Here is a 6,169-nt window from a genome sequence, read left to right as displayed (position 1 = left end):
AAATATGAAAGGTATAGATATACCAAATATGAAAAACAAATCATAAATGGTTGGGATTTATGAATTTGAACTTACAGGCCTAATTTCGAATTCTACCACCGTTATTCTTGGTGAATAATCTGTAAATTCTTATATAAATCACAATTGGGTAATAGATATGCCATGATTCTTGGGGAACAATTTGTAAATTCTTATATAAATCTCAATTGAGTTATAGAAATATCCTTACCCTAAAATAGAAAACCACCCTGACCTAAACTTTTTTTTGTGCCCAAAAGAAAATTTGTCTTTATAAGATTTTGATATTATGCATGTAAAAAATACATCCAAATTTTTTAGTCTTTTAAAAAATTTAATAAAATAATATTATTTAGATAAATAATCAATTTTTTAAAAAATAAGTATATTAAAGGTGTTTAACAAGCACCAAAGATTATGAAGAGATCCAACGAAATCTATTTCTTCTATTGGTTGAAGCATCATGGACGTAGCCAAAACATTTAGAGAGATATGAGAGAGTTCATTGAAACCAAGTTTATGTGATTGAGTTTCCTCGGCCTCATGCAGCACTTTCAGGATCAATCATATCATCAACTATTATTGGTGTATAATCAATTAGTTCTATTTTTTTATGCAATATCCAATTTATTTTCATAAATTTTTAAAATTATATTTAAGCACACACTTGCCTTCAAAAATTAATAACAAATCTTTAGAAAGAAATTAGGAAGAAATGCATCATAGGTTCATGTATTTTAAAAGAAACAATACAACTCTCGTATTATTCTTTCTCTTAATGTGACCCTCCAATTCAAAAAATAAGTTCAATGTGGCTCTTTGACCAAAGATTTTATTGTTGACCGTTACGATGTAATGTGACAATTTACGGTGTTGATATGACGGTCCACTATGTTGACGTGGCAGTCTACGGTGGTTGATAACGTCAGATAACATGACAAATGAACTAAATTGATAATTCAAACATGGCAGATGGACTACCACGTTAGTACTGTGGATCGTCACATCAGCGACCTGAATTGTCACATCAACGTCGTAACGGCTAAAAGACGAAAAAACGTTGGTCAAAGGACCACATTAAATTATTTTCTGAGTTGGAGACCACATTGAGAGAAAAATAATACGGGGATTTCATTGATTTTTTCTTCAAAAAATATGGACCTTTAATGTCTTTTTGTCAAGAAATTATTTAGAATTAACAATCCAAGTAATTAATAAATTTAATCGATTTAATTTACCAATTCAAAGAGTCGTATCAAAACAACCTCTATAGACAATGATGGATCGAAGGGAGACAAGTGAGGGCAGTCGCTCCTTAAAAATTTAAAATTATCATATAATTTAGATTTTTTTTATGTATTTTCTATTAAAAATATGTTCTTTCCCTTAAGACATTATAAGTTTATTTCTTCATGAAATTTCAAAAGTCCACCCCTAACAAAAGATGTTACGTTTGTCCTCTTTACAGATATAAATTAAGAATACAAACCATAAATAAACTACAAAATCATTGGCTACAATAATAATATATGCAATATTACAAAAGTAGGCAAATAGAATTTGGTTTCATAATCAACTTCCTATGGTAACATGTTAGAACCCTCCGATTAGAAATAGAAAATGGTGAGTGGTAGGGCACATTGATAGTACTTGTCATGCCATTTTCCTTTACTTTTCTCATATATTGTCGTTACTTGTAACAATAGTTAAAGTACCAAATATTGATAGACATGAATTGATTCGAGTGGTAAATAATTTAATATCATTTAAGAAATGTCTTAAATATGAGTTTTTTATGAAGAAAATTCCAACCGGGAAACATATCCATCAAAATCAGGTGTACGACGCGAATAAATCCAAATTAATTAAGACAAAGCTTTAAAACCAAGAGGACAATTAAAAAACCCAAAATTTGATGTTTGTACACAATTTGATATTGTTAAAGTGTAATGAAAGCAAATTTGTTCTTGTTTTTCCTCAATTATATATGTTTTTTAGTTCCTGATAAGGTATATAGACCTCACAATCCTTGGTTGGCGCTGTAAACATGGTCCACGCTACCATGGTCTTGTAAGTCACCACCATGCTTTATTTTATATTTGACAGAAAGAGATAAGAGGAATATGTATTTTTGAGAAAAAATTAATATAATTTTCATATTATTTTTTAACCGATGATTTTTATCAATGATCGTTATGGTGTTGATGTGGTAATTTATATTACTGACGTGATAATTCACAGTGCTGATATTACAGTCTAGTATCACAGATTAACGTAACGGAAAATATTACTGATTAGTTAAATTGGTAACTTAAACATAGTAGATGGATTGTCACGTTAGGACCGTGAACTGACACACAAATATTATAACGGTCAACGACAGAAAATATTGATCAAAAGGCCACATTGAATTTATTTTTTGAGTTAGAAGACATCGTCGAGAGAAAAATAATACGAGGGTTTCAATAATTTTTCCCGCTAAAGTACAAACACCTCTATGCCTTTTTGCATTTATTTTTAATACGATAACTTGAAGACTTCAAATAAAGAATATCTACGAGTAATATTTTACTCACTTTTAAGTGCATTATTTAAGCCCTTATATTTTTTGTGGTTTTCAATTAAACCCTCAAAACGAATATTCTATTTCATTTTAGACCGAGTCTGGGTCAGTTCAAGACTTGGTATACGAACCTTTGGTCTAGCCTTGCCGGCCGGAACCGGCTAAAAGGCCACCTTGTTCACTGCCAGGTTCTTCAAGCCTGATGACTCTAAATTTTGTTTCCAATACAGGGTTGGGGTTGAAGATGTACTTTTTTCTGGTAAGGCCTTGTTAGCTTATACGTATCTGTTCTTCGGCGAAAAGCATCCGTATATACGTCCGTATATCGTATTTACTTCATTTCTTTCACTGTGTATACAACAAAACAATGCTTTTTTATTAGACACCATCAAATTCTTCTGTTTTGAGGTTATGATTCCATTAGACATCTGATCCTATGTTTTCATCATGCTGACAACGCTAGTGTCCTTACTAACATTTTATATAATTATTTTTAAAGAGTAAATTTGACACTATTAGTTCATTTTAGTATCTAAATTTTTATTTTTTTAAATCATACATAAAGTTTAGTTTTTGTATTATTTTAGTGCACATGTTCAAAATTTAACGTTACGTTTTGAAAAAAAATTAAAAGTTTAGGTACTAAAATAGATCAAAACTGATAGTTTAAGTACTAAACGCATTAAATTTTTAATGTTGGGATGCTAAAATGAAACAAAAACTAAAAATTAAATATGATTTTGAAAAAAATTAAAAATTGAATAAGATATACTCCATTATTTAAAGAAAATGTCTTTAAATTAGACGGCATTAACGAATATTGTAAATAAAGATAAGATATACTCTATTATTTAAAGAAAATATCTTTAAGCTAATGAAATAATTAAAAAGGCGTTGATAAATACCTTTGACTGAAAAGGGCATATAAGGCATGTGGGAATGTTTATTTCTCAAATTAATGCAGTCAGGCGATTAATTCTTCAAATGGGGTGATTGTTACAGGACTACATGCAGTGTGTGAGATATCTCGGCGTCTTCAGGGTTGGATTAGATCTCTCGATGTCTTCAGGGTTGGACCAGATTTCAGAAAAAAAAGTTGGCATTTTTACATAAATATCACCTTAATCGAAATTAATTACTTGTTAGACATGTTTAAGAATATTTTACAGATCTAGTAAAATTTTAAATATTTTATATAAAATTATTCCTACATTAAATTACACAATACAATTATGTCTACCAATTATCACTTGACACTTTCTGATGTGTTTTTGACCCTTTCAAAATCATATACGTATAGTATATTATAGGAAAACTTTGAGGGTAAGTAATTTAAAATATAAATAATTTTATAAAATATTACGGATCATCATCATCATTTTGAAAAATTATTTTGCAGAAAGGCACGACACATGCATCGCATAAGTTTTTGAAATGATCAAAAACGCATCAGAAAATGTCAAGTGGTAATTAGTAGACATATTGTATTGTGTAATTTAATGCAGAAATAATTTTATAGAAAATATTTAAAAATTCGCTAGATCCGTAAAATATTCTTAAACAGTACTAACAAGTAATTAATTTCTGTTAAGGTAATATTTGTGTATAAACGTCAACTTCTTTTTTCTGCTAAAGACGCCCGGATTTTAACAATGGAATTCACCCTAAAGACACCGTGAAATCTGGTCTAACCCTGAAGACACTGAGAGATCCCAAACACTGCATGTAATTATATAGCAATCACCCCTTTTGAAGAATTAATCGTCTGACTGCATTAGTTTGGGAAATAAACATTCCCATATGCTATATGGGCACTTTTGCCGCTGAAAATTAACGTACTTTCTTTACCTAAAAAAGCAGACCTTGGTCATCCTTCAACTTTTACATAGCTCGAATTACCTAGGGTTTCTTTTATGAATAACACCATTCCAATGCATGGTATACAATGCTTACAATCGTTTTCTGTTGTCTTTCTTTATTGGTTCGATTAATTTGTTCGGTTAAAGATAGCCCCCTTAGTTTGTTTTCAATTAAGTTTATTTATTTCGATTAAATATCTATCATCCTGTTTAAAAAAATTCCTCCGAGATGGCTACTGTGCAAAAGCCGGCGAGTTTATGTGATCCCAACGAGAAGAAAAGGAATAAGATGGAGTCGAACCCTGAATCAGCAAGGTGATCACGTGCAAAGAAACAAAAGCAGATGGATGATTTGAACAATGAAGTGAGCGCGTTGTAGATGGAGAAGAACGAGTCCATTGGAATCATCAAGATCTTGTTGCGGAAGACGGCTATCGGATAGAGCAAAATCGCAACTGATAATTTGAGAAAATAAAAATGAAGATAAAAAGAGACACAAAATTTACGTGGAAAACCCCTAAATAAAATAGGGTAAAAACCACGGGTAACGGTAGAAGATTTTCACCATGAGAAAATAGGAATTACAACTTCTCTCGATCTACCAAGGAGAAAACAATGATAATTCTCTCTTGATAAAAAGGAGAAAACAACTCTCAAGAAACTCTCTGAATTCTCTCTAGTATTGGAAGAAAGCTAGAATGCTTTGGGATGCTTTTGAAGCTAAAAGAGCTAGGGTATTTATAGTTGAAGCTTTAAGGACTAATTTGTAAATACCCTAAATTACAATGGCTAAAATTAAGGTTCAACCATTTCCAAAATTCAGTAATAGCTGCTGCCCCCCTTTTTTTTCAAGCAGCACCGAAAGTTGCATTTATTATGCACACTTTCGATGCATAGTCAACAATCTCCCACTTGAAGATTTGATTGGAACAATCATATCTTCACACCATTCTTTCTACCTTGTACCATTATGTTACTTATGTCTCTAACAGGCCACAAGAGGATCGACACTAGGTAAATTTATCAGCATTGATTACCTTCGTCATGAAATCTGCTATATTGTCTTTGGTATGGATCTTCTGCATATCTACCGTCCCTTCTTCCACCTTTTCACGAATGAAATGGTATTGAACTCGTATGTGTTTTGTCCTTGAATGAAATGTTGGATTCCTTGCTAGATGCAAGGCTCTTTGGCTGTCAGAAAACATAGAGACATACTCTTGATTGTGCCCAACCTCCAATAGCATCTTCAACCAAATTGCTTCTTTACTGGCTTGTGTAACTGCTACATATTCTGCTTCTTTTATGGATATAGCCACAACTGATTGCAATTTTGAAACCCAGCTTACAGCTCCACCAGCAACTTTGAACACATATCCTGTTGTAGATTTGCTTTTATCTAAATCCCCTGCATAGTCAGAATCGACATACCCATTGATAAGTAAGTTTGATCCTCCGTAACATAATGCAACATTTGAGGTCCCTTTGATGTATCTCAGGATCCTCTTCACTGTATTCCAATGCACTTTGCCTGGATTCGCCATGTACCGACTAACCACTCCCACTGCTTGTGCAATTTTTGGTCTTGTGCATATCATAGCAAACATTAAACTTCCCACTGCTGATGCATACGGTACTCGAGACATCTCCATCATCTCTTCTTCACTGCTAGGACTCATACTGGAGGATAATTTGAAGTTAATAGGAAGAGGGGTAGAAATTGGCTTAC

The sequence above is a fragment of the Hibiscus syriacus genome, unplaced genomic scaffold (assembly GCF_006381635.1).
Source record: "Hibiscus syriacus cultivar Baekdansim isolate YM2019G1 unplaced genomic scaffold, ASM638163v2 tig00112980_pilon, whole genome shotgun sequence".
Lineage (NCBI taxonomy): Eukaryota > Viridiplantae > Streptophyta > Magnoliopsida > Malvales > Malvaceae > Hibiscus > Hibiscus syriacus.
Note: the sequence above shows the minus strand (reverse complement) of the source record.